This window comes from Gossypium arboreum, chromosome 1 (assembly GCF_025698485.1).
Source record: "Gossypium arboreum isolate Shixiya-1 chromosome 1, ASM2569848v2, whole genome shotgun sequence".
In the NCBI taxonomy this organism is placed as follows: Eukaryota; Viridiplantae; Streptophyta; class Magnoliopsida; order Malvales; family Malvaceae; genus Gossypium; species Gossypium arboreum.
In genome coordinates this window covers 8,978,759-8,994,018 of record NC_069070.1, presented here as the reverse complement: position 1 = coordinate 8,994,018, position 15,260 = coordinate 8,978,759, and the positions used below count along the sequence as shown (strand labels likewise).

Genomic DNA, 15,260 nt, shown 5'->3' with positions numbered 1-15,260 from the left:
AAAAACTATTGTAATTGTGTCTTCAGCTCTTTTAATTCAACTGGAGCCATTCTACACAGTGTCATTGTTGTTCCCGAGATTACATCTATCATAAATTCTACTTCTCTATCGGGTGGTAAACCTGGCAACTCCTCAGGAAACACATCGGGGAATTCATTAACTATCGACATTTGTTCTAACTTTGAATTGGAACCCCGAGTATCAAGAATATAGGCCAAGAATGCCTTGTTTCCTTTACGTAACAATCTCTGAGCAGAGAAGGTTGAAATAATACTAACAGTATTACCCAAATTTTCAGACCCAATTGAAATCATATCCCCTATTTGGCCTTTCAAACTGATCTATTTTTCACGACAGTTCACTATTGCATTATGCTTCATTAAGCAATCCATTCCCAAAATAATATCAAATTCCCGAAAGGGTAGCAACATCAAATCAGCAGGAAACTCACAACCCTTTATTCTCAGTGGACAATTACGACATATTAAATTAACTATCACACACTGGCTTAAAAAATTAGTAACTTGAACATCGAAATCAGTAGGCTAAACAGATAAATTCTTTTCAGATACTAACATGGTGCAAATCTATGAATGTGTAGACCCAGGGTCTACTAATGCATACGCAGTATCATCATAGAGATAGAAAGTACCAACAATTACGTCTGGAGCTGTCGCCTATTCTCTCGCTCGAATAGCGTAGGTACGTGCAGGTGTTCTAACATTTGATTGACTTGCTATTTCTCTCATACTCGAATGGGTAACCCTTGTAGCACTACCCTACCCCGAATGTTTACTTCGTTGAGAAGTAACTTTCTGTTTCCCTTTCTACTCTACTTCATCTCTTTGTAGTTGGGGACAATCTCGAATAAAATGATTAGTAGATCCACAACTATAACAAGCTCCTGTCTTGCTCCGGCACTCACCAATGTGATTTCTTCCACAATACTGACACTTAGGTCGAGGGGCATTTTGAACACTGCTCATACTAGCTGCAGGTCTGTCAAATGTCCTGGAATCTGATTGTCTTGATCTGCTCTTTCTCGATTTTTCCGGCACTGAAGTGGTCCTACTAAATTCTTCTCTAGATTTCTTCACCGACAAAGCCGAAAATGTCTTGGGTGCACCTCTTTTAAATGATTCTTCACTCTTTTTATCTCGTTGCATCTTTCGATTATACATTTATTCAAGTTTTTGAGCACAATTTGATAGAACAACAAGTTCTCGAATCTCAGTGCCCCTTGTCATCATTCTAATCTCATCATTTTAGTCATTCTTAGAATCTTTTACCAACATATTTCTTCCTAAATTCATTTTTGAAAAATTCCCAAATGATTTTCTTAGCCGGTACCACAGCTTCTATTGTTTCCCTTTAGTTATAAGCTTCTTCTTTCAATAATGACACAAGACATACTAAGTAATCATCTGGTGAGCAAGCCATTTGCTTAAAAACCCTCATTATACTTTGCAACCAATACTCAGCTTTGACTGGGTCATTATCTGTTCTTCCCATAAATTCTTCAGTCCTATGTTTTCTGAGCTTTTCAAACGGAGAACGTTTACTGGATTCAGTTGTCGGAGGAGGTGGAGGAGCAACCGCGGGTACTACTGATGTTAAAATAGGGGGAGGAGGTTGCTGAGTCTGATTTCTTTCTCGCACATTCTCATTATACCACTGATTCATAAATCCATAAATCATATTTTTGAGTTTTTGTTCTCTCATCAATGAAATTGGAACTTCACTACTTGTTCTTGTTTAGTGGATTGTACTCTACTGTTGACTTCTTCTTGCTCAATTTGTTCTGGTCTATCTGACATCTTTTCAAATCGAAGATAATCTTTAATAAAAAAAACAAGGATTAGATCGGATCATACACATCACACTATCACGATTTATATGGCATGTATTTTTAGACACTTTACACATCATACATATTCCGAGAATCGGCTAAATCGAAGCTCTGATACCACTAAATGTAACACCGCTAACCCGTATCCGTCACCAGAATAGGGTTACGAGGCATTACCGGACTTATACACTAACATTTATACAAAACTGAGTCATAAATTTTGCATTCCACATTAATTCTTTTCAAATTTCACCATAAAGTCCCTAATATGGGCCTACGGGGCCCAATACATGCTTTGGAAATGGTTCGGGACTAAACCGACAACATTAGAAATTTTACCTTGAAGATAGGGGCATATGCCCGTGTGGCCTGGGACATGGCCGTATGGCCAGCCCGTGGGGATCCCATGGCCGTGTGACCAACCCGTGTGGAATTCTGACTTATATTTTCTTAAGTATCAAAGAGGCACACGGTCTGGGCACACGGCCTGGGCACTCGCCCATGTGACTAGACCGTGTGGTAAACTGATTTATTTACCATTTTTAATATATTTTCACACAATGTTGACACACGATCGTGCTTAAAACCCGTGTTCTTCACACGACCAAGACACACAGCCGTGTCTTTGGCCGTATACTGTCCTGACTTCATATTTAAGGATACAGGGGACACACGGTCATATCACACCCCCGTGGGCTTACCGTGTGTCACATACGGCCCGTCTGGAGGAAAATACGCTGTTTTAGGCCACTTTTCTCACCCTTTCATCCATTGCCTGCATTTAAACACAATTATACTAATTCCAACCAACCAATCAATCATTTTATGCCCAAAACATACATTATGTATTAACACACTACCATTTAACCATTAAACTAGTTTCATACACATATGCCATCCCTTTTGTATACTTTAACCATTTATAACTTTATCCAACTAAATACTTATACATGCCATATAAATCAAAAGATAATAATCCAAAAAAAACTACTGGAGAACATCTAGATAGTGTGATTCTTGTGATGATTCGATCCTCCGACTCCATGTTAATCTACAAGACATGTCAAACACATTCAAGTAAGCTTGTGAAAGCTTAGTAAGTTCTTAGGCTTAGAATGTAAACTTACCAAATATGGAAAAAGCATTTGTATATTTTACAATTTACTAATTTCTCCTGTCATTTACAAACCAAGTTAATTTCATTTAATATTATTCACACTTAAGCTTCATTCTTAGAGGCCCATTTATTGCTTACCATCTCTTTTCAAATTAAGAAACTATGCGGAATTGAGCATTTCGTCTTCACTTTGCCATAGTAAAACTATGGACTTGCATATGATCACGTTTCATTTTTAGAAGCCATGGCCAAGCCATGGTCTTACACGAGTCATATATCATACCGATGCTATATCTCGGATATGGCCTTACACGGGAGCACTTATCATTATTCTCCGATACCATAGCCCACCTATGGTCTTATACGGATCACTTGTATCACACTAATCCGAAGCCATAGCCCAGCTATGGTCTTATACGGAAATCACTTATATTTTGTTTTCAGATGCCATAGCCCAGTTATGGTCTTATACGGATATCGCTTATCACTTGTTGCCATGGTCCAACCATGGTTTTTTTCCGTCAATTCATCGTTTGTCACTTAGAAGAAGTACTCAATCCGATGTTTCATTCAATTTGATCATTTCTTCAATTTCATATTTTTACATTGTTCATGGTTTTATCATAATCATATAGTATAAATCATTATAAAATTCATAAGAATAACAATGATCACTAAAATTTAGCCACATGAACTTACCTAGGCTGAATCGCAATAGTTGTAGAAGTTTGAGAAAATTATTCGACTATTTTCTCCTTTCCACGATTCACTTCAATTTCTTGATCTATAATTGCAAAATCATTCATTAATTAGCATTCATTTAAATTTTATTTTAATCTCACAATTTATACCCTTAAATTCACGAAATTACACTTTTACCCCAAATTTCACAATTTTCACAATTTTCTCCCTGACCAATTAACTCATCAGTAGGACCATTTCTTCTCAATTAACACTTTCCTTAGGCATTTTTAGTTACCTAAAAACCATTAAAATTTAGAATTTCCACATAAAACCCTAATTTCAAGCTCTTTTATAATTAGGTCCCCAAATATTCACTTTCTATATAATTCTTTCAATAAAATCAACATATACACAAATTAAAGTTTTAATTCCATGCTAAATCATCATAAAATTCCAGCACTTATTTATGGAAACTTTCAAAATCAACCATGAAATCAAAAACTAATGAATTAGATAATAGGACCTAGTTGTAAAAGTTTTAAAAACATAAAAATTTCTAGAATTAATCAAGATTTGAACTTACTTGCAGTAAAAATATGAAAAACCAGCTCTAAGGTTTCTTCAATGGCTATTTTTAGCTGAAGAGGATGAAGAAAATTGAAGAAATCTCTAGATTTCCAATTACATCCCATTTTTTAACTATTCAATTTTACTTCTTTTCTAATTTTACCCCTTGTTCACACCTAATTTCAATATTTCTTGCACACACATGTCGTCCAGCCCAATAATATGTGTTTAATTGACTATGTAGTCCTCCTTTAATTATTATTAGAGCTATTTAATCATATTTCATAATTTTGCACTTAATTCAATTTAGTCCTTTTTACCCAATTGACTACCGAAACCTTAAAATTTCTTGACAAAACTTTAATACTAACTTACTAACACTCCATAAATATTTATAAAAATATTTATAGCTCGGTTCAATATTCCGAGGTCTTGATACCTCGTTTTTCACTTCTAAATTATTTAGTATTTATTATAAAATACTACTCACTATTTCAATCATTTTTCTAACTTCACATCTAACTTATTTTCATTAAATTATCAATATTTTATACTCATTTGTCAGATTTAGTAATCTCGAATTACTATTCCGACACCACTAGAATTTGGGTCGTTACAGATGAAACCTATGATGAATCTTATTATTTAATTTTTGTTTTTACGCAATAAGTACTTGATTCTTGTTCTCAATTATGTATGCTTATTCCTTGTTTTAAATATTTCTGGGATATTAATTCATGTTTAATGTGCTTAATTCAGTAGAGCAAAAGGCCCTGTTTAAGAGTAGATCTAGCATAATTGAGTGGAGTTGCATGCAATCTTAGAAATAGGACGACATAAATCTACCGAATTAGAGTTAAATCTAATAGGGGAATTCATAGATCGAGTTAATGCGACGATAGGGGTTTTAATTAGAAAGAGATTTCAATTAATTAACCTAGAGTCAGTTGTTCTTACTCTCGAAAGAGATATTAACATAATTTAGGGATTTCTACGGGTCAAGAACAAGTGATTAAATTGTTTAATTCAGGTTCATAATAATAGGTGAAGTCTAGGTGGATTCTTTCCTGGGTATTGTCTATCTCATTGGTTATCTTCGATTATTTTCCTATTTCATTCTCTGTTGCATTCTTAGTTAAATTAGTTTATTAATTTTAAATTAAAACACAACCACTCCAATTTGTTGGCTAAATAATAAGAAGACGGTAATTACTAGCGCTTTTAGTCGTCATGAATATGATATTCCCTAATATGATATTCCCTACTCACCATAGCTATACTATTGTTCGATAGGTGCGCTTGCCTTTTTTGTATTTTTAGTTAGTTTAGTGACCATCACAAAGCATCGATGCTTATCTCAAAATGGTAAAAATCTTATCTTAGCATATTCAATTCATGTCAAAAAGTCACTTTACCACAAAAGACAATAATTTATCCATTCAATCACCTAAACAACTAACCAATGTGTCCCTATTGATACCACATCTCAAAAACTAAACAAATCACATTCATCCATGATAATTCTACTAAACTATACAATCTATCTTCATATTATCCATCATACCCAAAACTAAACCATCATAAGCTACTTCAAATATTATCAAAAGACATCTATATTGTTAGTACAAACACTAGACTAGTATTAAGATTATATACAAACAAGGACTTAAATCATGTTCACACATTTGCATAATAACACCCTAATTACATGCCATATTTAACCAAAAGTCATGACTTCAAAATCTATCGTAAAGTGATGAAGGAAGATGTGTGTGTGCTCTGACGATCTAAACAACGTGATCCAAAAGTTCAAAGTCTACATAAGAAAATTATAACCAAAGTAAGTATAATCAATACCTAGTAATCTTTCACAAAAATCAATACTATACTTTCTATGCTCATTAAACAATTATGAGCATATATAATCAATTGAAGTTCAACCTTGTTTCAACATGATTCAGAATTTCAAAGTCAGTAACATTTAAACATACGGGTACTCAAAATTCATAGCTTGTTATACTTCATTGAAACAATTCTGTGTTAGATCACTTTTATTATTCCGATGGATTTTTGTAAAAGTATTCAATAAGTAAGTCTAGAAACATATAATGCTCATAAGAGCCAGTCAGGTATAGATTAGTTGCATCAGGTTACTATTTCGGGTTAAACCACTGACAGCACAGATAAACTAGCTTGGCCAGAGTTAGGTAAATGTATTAAATGACAACAGATAGCTAAATCAGGCTAAATCTGAGTCTCATGTTAACCCAAGTCTGCAACACATGCAACAGCTTGGTCTAGAACAAATATTCGGACAGAAATTTCACATATGAAGCTTTTACTCGATCCATCGAAATCTTTTCAAAAAATCATACCTACTTCTTATAAATCTAATTATTCACTATAGTGACAACTCAAAATATATATAAGTACAATTAATAATATTAATATCAAATTATAACTCAGACATCAGTAGAAACTTATCGAACTTTGATATTTACCCAAAACCAAAGAAAATTACTTGACGACCTTCTCTTTCCTACTATTAACAAATGTTCCACCCTTCTCTTAATCAAGCAATGAAAAAAAGCTAACCAAAAAAAAGCTCTTTCCATGGTAGTACTTTCCCCTTTCAATTTCAACAATTTAGAGAAGAAGTATGATAGTTCTTTTACTTAATTTACAATTAACTTAATTATACTTTCCCCCTTAAAAATTACTCAAAATTTCAAAAATTAACAACCATGATCATCCACTATATTTAATAATGGTCTTATTATCATATAAGGCTAACAATTCAAGTATTTAAGCTTTACACTACTTTTAACTAATAACCACTAACTTTTACAACTTTAATTATTTAGTTCTTTTTACTTAATTACCTAACTGAATATTAAAATTTCTTAATCAAACTTGAATACTACATCATAAAATCCCTATAAATATTAAATAATCAATAAAACATTGACTTACTATCCGAAATCATGGTCCCGAAACCACTGTTCTTGACACTACTGAAAAACGGGATGTTACAACTTTCCCACCTAAAAGAATTTTCGTCCTCGAAAATCCTACCAGAGAAAAGATTTGGGTATTGGGGTTTCATTGATTCTTCGATTTCTGACGTAGCTTCTTCACTTCCATGTCAATACCATAATACCTTAAATAACGAAACTCATTTATTCTGTAGTTCTTTCACCTCTCGAGCTAAAATCTTTATTGGCTCCTCGTTATACGTTAAATCACAACATATAACATACAATTCTCATACATGAATCCAATAATACATAAACATTAATCAAACATAATTATAATGTCCCTTAAGAGGCTCATCAAGGCCTTAGAACATGCTTAGAAGTGATTCGGGACTAAACCGATCACATATAAAAATTTTGGGAAACCTAGAAAATTTTCATGCATTTATAGGTCACACGTGTGACAGCCCAAAATTGACCCTAGTCGGGAAGTGGTTTCGGGACCGCCAAAACCGAGTCACCGAAATGTTTGAACGTAATATTTATTGTCTAGAATATGTATTTATGAATGTGTGAAAATTTCAAGCTTCGATTTAGTCGATTGCATGTGAATTCAGTTAGTAGGACTTGTGTGACACTTTTGAAAAGTGATAGACTAATCTATAAGGACCTAATAGTGCATGTAAACAAAAAGGGGGACTTGCATGTCAAATTTCCCCCCTAATAGCTAGTGGCCGGCCATGACAAGGGATTATGGGTAAAAACATGTCATAAAACATGTTGGGACAATGGTGTATGTAAGAAAAAAATAAAATAATGAGCATGGGAATTTAATAATGAAAGGGAACAAAAAAAAAAAAGAGAATGGTGAGTGTCCCCCCCCTTTTTGCCGTGAGTTGAAGAAAAGAGAAGAAAAAAATTTGTTGTTCATCTTTTTTTCATTTCTTTGAGCTGAAATTCTAAGGAAGAAGGAAGGGGTTCTTGCTTCATGCTTGGTTTGGAAGAGGATTAGGAGGAGGTTTGGCCATACTTGTGTCTAGATTAAGGTATGTTTGAAGTTGTGCCATGAGATTCATGCATGTTCTTAGTTGCTAGCTTGAGTTCTAATTAGTCCATGGTTCAAAACTTTGCTATATCATGGGGATGATATTCGCCAAGGTAGATTTTGTGTTAATGTCATTGCATGCTAAATATGAAGCTTGTTAATGATACATGTGATGGTGGATTGATGACTCTTGGATTTTCTTTTTAGCATTTTGAGTAAGACATTAAGTTTTGGAATTGATGGAATGGAGAGTATGCTTAAGTTGTGTTATGAACAACTATGTGTTAAATCGAGGTTTGCTAAGCTAGCTATTAAGGTGAAGTGCAATGTTAGTGATTGATTAATAGTGTATATACATGTATGCATATTCGCCATCAAATTAAGAGCATAGGTGATGATGAGTCTATGCTTTGTACATTCGCCATATATATATATATATATGCATGTGTGAATGGATTATTGATAGTAGGGCTATAGCATATGGTTATGAGCCGAAAAGCTAAGAGCATGAGGTAGCAAGATAAAAATTTTTACCATGCCGTTCCGTATGTCATAAAATCATTAAATTGTGAATATCAATATGTGTAGCAAAGCGGTTGAATGAGTTAATTTATTTGTTTAAGCTCAAGATCCTAAAGAGAGGCGTCCAACAAGGGGAAATCGAAGGTCATCGAGTAGCCGACTTGGAATTATTTTACACCACACAAGGTAGGTCACTAAGCATATATTTTGTATTGATTTAAATAGACATAATGTCTATGTAACTATGCCGAAAGGAATGATAAATTTATATACATGTATGTATGTGGTGATGAAAGTATTGAATGAAAAGAAAAGAGGTGAGATGTATTGAGTTATTGATTTTGGCACTAAGTGTGCGGGTATAAACATTTGTGATCATGAGAATGACACTAAGTGTGCGGGTTTAAAATTTGTACAGCACTAAGTGTGCGAGTTTGATCATATAGCACTAAGTGTGCGAGTTGATTATATAGCACTAAGTGTGCGGACTCACTATATGCTTTTGAATCACTATTGACACTGAGTGTGCGACATTATTGAGTCGATCACGGACAGCGGATCGGGTAAGTACCTTGAGGTCATGGCTAATAGGCGCTATGTTTATATTTGGAGTTGAGCTTGGTAAGTTTCGAACCTATGTGACAATTTAAATTGAAGTCACGTACATAAGAATTATCGTGGAATAGGTGAAAAGCCATGAAGATGTATGAATGTAACGAAAACAAAATGGTGTATAAAAATGCTTCAAATATCCTATTGATTAGTATATGGAATGTGAATGTGTAACTTGGTATGAGATTGAATCGAAAGGTCTAAGGAACTATGGTATAATTCGGTTTGAATGGAGTAATTAGCCTCGTTCCATTTTGTTTCCTCTTGCGATAATGTTATTAATGGTTGGTAGTGCATTGCTTATGACTTACTGAGTTATATACTCATTCGGTGTTTGCTTGTCACCTATTTTAGGTTTCTTGAACTCGACTTTTTGCGTATTCGGGACCGTCATCGAAGTCATCACACCGGCTAACAACTTTTGGTATTTTCTTCGTAGTTGGTCTAGGAGTACATTTCGGCATGTATAGGCTATTATGCTTTGTTGAAATTGGTATGTAAACTTTTAGCCATGCGAAAATGGCGTAAATGTTCGGTTGGAATTGGTTTTGTGATGTTTGGACACAAGTCATGGTTATAATTTGGGACATGCATGATGAATTATTAGTTAAATCAAGGAAAAGTCATGAAATAGGCATAGTTTGTTTTAGTAACAGATGCTGACAGCAGCAGTGGTGTGGATGTGAAAAATCACTAAAAATAGCAGGAATGGAATTAAATGGTGAATAAATTATGTAAATGAGCCTTGATGAATCTACTTTCATATGGAAGAAACGAAACGGTCAAATGAGTTGTATCCTAAGAGATATTTAGGTATTCGTGAAATAGGGCCAGAACGATTTCTGGATTCTCTGTTTCGACTTTGGAAATTTATTATAAATTAACCAGAGATAATTAGGAGTCATACCATATATGTATAGATTCCTCTTTGAGTCTAGTTTCTATAGAAACAAACGGAATCAGTATTGAAGCCCTGCACAGGGAGATATTCAAGTTGTAACGCATGAAGGTCAGTGTAGTCAACCCCTGTAACATGGGAGACTTTAACTAATAAACTGTACTAATTGGATCAACCAAAAATTCTAGAAAAAAATCTGTAGATAGAAATATGAGTCTAGTTTCAGGGAAAAATTACGAAACTGATTTTTGAGTTCTGAAACTCCAGATATGATTTTTAAGGAGACAGTGATGCAGTAACCAATTTGTCTGGAAAATTTTTTTTTGAACTGTGAAAACAATTAAGTTAAGTCTGTGTGCACCTTGTATTCGACTCCGGTAACGGACTCGGGTACGAGGTGTTACAACACGCATGTGTGAACAGGCCGTGTGCCTCACATGGTTACTAGACACACCCGTGTCATAGACCGTGTCAAAACAGGGTATACATACTGACTTGCACCACACGGCCGGAGACACGCTCATGTGCCTTGGCTGTGGGAAATCTGGAGGGGTTACTGACTTGGGTCACACGACCGACCACACGCCAGTGTGTCTAACCTGTGTACCCTTCGAAATGGCCACACACGCCCGTGTGCTAGGCCATGTGCCATTTAGGGGGTATATTGACTTATATCACACGACCAGTAGATACGCCTTTGTATTTAGGCCGTGCCAAACCTGTAGGGTATACTAACTTAATTCGTAGGGCTACCTCAGGGGAGACACGGCCGTGTAGCATGACCGTGTGTCACAAACGGCTGAGACACATGCCCGTGTCTCTACCCGCGTGGACAAAAATAGGCTATTTGCAAAGACAATTTGCCACCCTTTTCATATGCACACTTAGTAACCAAAATGATACCAATACAATACATTCATAAGCAACCAAAACATGCCAATTCATACACATATCATATCATTTATCCTCAACCATTTCAACTACTCAATTCCATATTCAAAACATACCAAATCATTATGCCAAAATCGTGAAATCTTACATAACTTCTAAATACACTTACTCGTCACATTATCATCTAATTCATGCTACAAAACACACCATATGATCATCTCAAAATCAAACCACAATATGCCAAATTCCAAGTATTTATACATCAACTAATAACCAACCAATTGAACAATTCATTTAGCTATATCAACAACTATGGCAAACATCTCAAATCAAGCCAACATATAAGACATTATATATATATATATCACATATATCACTTATCAAACACATACTTAAGCCAATTTAAATAGTCAAATTCATGCCAACATTTACAACAAAAACAAGCCAAGTCTCATGGCTATACTATATCTCAAAACATAACAAAATTACAATATATGATGCTTCAAAAGTACCAATGAGATGATCGATAGTGTGATAACATTTCTCGACGATCCCCTAGTCCGAGCTAGCTTAGATAATCTATAAAACATGGAAAGAACACACAAGTAAGCTTTTAAAGCTTAGTAAGCCATATACAAATAAAATTATCATATAAACATTTGCACATCAAATTCAAATATGCTAAGCATAGCTAATCACATACAAGATCGCAAACCTTTCTCATTGAACATATATTCAACACTTTAATCACATACATCATTTACTTTACCTTTCAATACTTATATAATCTCGTACATACCTAAGTCATTTAACTCATTCATACATTCTTTCTTGACTTGACTTTGCCTGTTGAACCGTTCGGAATTGTTAAGGATACTCGGTAATCACGTATAGCTCGTACAATGCCATATCCCAGATATGATCTTACATGTTATCACATATCGATGCCACCGTCCCAGACAGGGTCTTTGTAACACCTTTAATCAGTATCCGTCGCCGGAATAGGATCATAAGGCGTTACAGAATAAAATGCAATTCCGAACAATTAAATAAAACATTTTATATAATCGCATGAATATTTCTCAAAAATTGACTAAGATTTAAATCAAAAACTATTACAACTCTTAATTTGAACATTTCATATCATCGATATATTTGAGTATATCGTTCACATGTATTAATAGCATAGATATCACAAGAACAAATTCATATATGCGACACTAGTAAAATAACAATTTATACGAATCTTTAATATATATATATATATCACACATGATTACCAAATAATATTAACTTTCGGTTATAAATAAACTCATTTCATTTTCTAGTCCATTCGACTAATATAAATGATTTATACAAATTTGCGAACTTATATATATATGACCAGTAAATTTACATAAGTAATCACACTCATGAAAATTTAAACGTACATATTTCTATTTGATTGATATAGTAATATGCATTACTAAATTCATGCGTATCACATCATCATTACTGCAATCATATTTAAATGCAAGTACACATGCATGACTTTAATTAAATCCAACATATTATATGCCCATCTCATATATTAGAATTCCTACTAAATAAATCATATATATAGTCTATTTCTGAAATTTTCATGAACATACATGCCGAAATACAATTGTATAAAATACCTCATTCAAGTTGATCAACTATCCAATCATGAAAACAATTATCCACACACCATTCGTACATTTACATTTTACGAAATAAATAATATATTATTATGAGCTTTAACCCTTTTCAAAATCAAAAATAAAAATGCCAAGCCAAAAGTATTACCTTATTAAATAATAAAAAAAAAACATTTTTTTTACTAAGTTCATGAGCATGTTTCACCTATGAATTATCATAGTCAAAACAATCACAAACCTTTTAAAACCACTGCACCTTGTCCAAACATCCAACATTTACCTTATATAATGAGCATACACAGCATGCAACTTATAACCATAATTAACATAGACCATGCCCAGCATATTTAAATTCAAACATATTAATTAGCCAATTTCGCATGGCTTTATACACAATCAAAATTTACCATCTCAAAACACACTTTAGCCTATAAAGGTACCTAAAATAGTAGATAGTGTGATGAGCTTCGCAGATGATCCCCGAGCTTGTAACTTGACTTTCCAAAAAGAATCTATAAAACAAAAATAAACATTCACACGATAAGCTAATATTATTTAGTAAGCTATAAGCAAATAAACAAACTAATAATAACTATCTCAATAATAAATTTAACCGAACCACTCCGATATGAATATATTTATTCTTAACCCACCACATTCATTCATGATATTTCATTCTTATACAAAATCCACACCTTGACCGAATGCTTATGAAATCAACCCAAGTAATAAATACTTCATTTACAAAGCCAAAATATCATTAACCAATCAATTTCACTTATATTCATAACTTCTACTCAAGTATAATAATATATATCATTATATATACATTAACCAAATGACTGAATGTAATTAGTACCATTAATAACCACAACACATATCATTCGAAGACAATTACAGTTCATTTATGTATATCCTTACCAATTTTGATTACTATAATATAATTTCACCATCCATACTCATTCAATAAGTCATTATATCGAATATTAATTACTTACTGGCATTACCTTGACTTGGTAACAATTTAATTCATACTTGTCACATGGCTCATTTTACATATTCAAATATAGATTATCACTGCCCGATGAACCATTCAGAATTGGATAGGACACTTGGATAATAACATAAATCGTACAATGCTAACGTCCCAGACGTGGTCTTCCATGTAACCACATATCGATGCCATTGTCCTAGACAGGGTCTTACTCGTAAACATATATCGGAATCACATATCGATGCCATGGTCTTACTCGCACACATATACCGGAATCCTATGTCATGAAATATGTATCCTAGCTATTCCTAAGGTTCATACGGGGCTTCCGGACATCGTAATTCGGTCGAATTGCACTCGAAAGTGTAGTAGTAAAATTTAATCATTTTCGGCCATAGCATATTAAAATTCCACACTTCATAACAGCATATAAATATAATATTTAATTACCAAATAAACACGTCTATTTGCTTATAAACTTACCTCGGACGGTACAAAATGGAATCGGGAAGCTAGTCGACAACTTTCGTTTTTCCCCGATCCAAATCCGATTTCTTTAGTTCTTGATCTAAAAATATTCAAATTAAGATCATTCAAACATATTTTCATTCAATCTAGTCTAAAAACACATAAAGAGGTAAATTATCATTTTACCCCTAACATTTACAATTTTTATAATTTAGTCCCTATTGCACAAAACACAAAATACACAAAATTTGGCTACATTCTAATTAGGCCCAATGCTCCCTATATACATACAAGTCCATATTTTCCATCAATTTCATAATTTAGTCCCTAAACTTTTTATTTTTTCAATTAAGTCCTAATTACTCAAAATCATCAAAAATTCCAATATAAAATATATTAACCCAACACTTATCTTTCATATTTCACCATCAAACAATAAAAATCACAAGCTCTCATCAATGGCATAACTCAAAATATTCATCAAAATTAAAAATTTAAATATGGGTTTTATAATACTCGAAGTAACGATCTCAAAAATATAAAAATTATCAAAAACCGACTAAAAACGAACCTTGAATTTGAACTTGGGAGATGGCCGAATCTAGTTTCTTCTCTTTTTTTTTCTTCTTTTGTTTATATTCGGCTATGGTGATATTATAAGAGCACTTAGGCTTATTTTATTTTATAACATATATTATATAAATTAAAGGTTGGCTTCTTAAATTACCCTTTTTAAAATTAACAACTAAAGCTTATAAGCCAAGGACATATTCGTCCATGTCACATGCACATGGTTTCTAACTCATAACTTATATTATATACATATAATTATACATTTTATTATTATAACATATATATATTATACAATTAAATAAAAATATACATTCAACTTAGATAATGCCGTCCACTAACATATATATAGAAAAAAAAATTAGACTTTTTGCATCATGAGTGCTTCCATTTAAGAAGCCATTACCAAA

At 33.3% G+C, this 15,260-nt stretch overlaps 1 long non-coding RNA gene across 1 annotated transcript; it reads right to left on the bottom strand.

Annotated features, from left to right (window-relative positions):
- Positions 1-11,267: 11,267 nt before the first annotated feature.
- LOC128292627 (uncharacterized) lies at positions 11,268-14,953 on the bottom strand. Its single transcript, XR_008282603.1, has 4 exons — positions 14,852-14,953; positions 14,296-14,380; positions 13,259-13,330; positions 11,268-11,739 (listed from the first exon to the last, which is right to left on the bottom strand). It is a non-coding gene; the product is annotated as an uncharacterized LOC128292627 (long non-coding RNA).
- Positions 14,954-15,260: the final 307 nt, after the last annotated feature.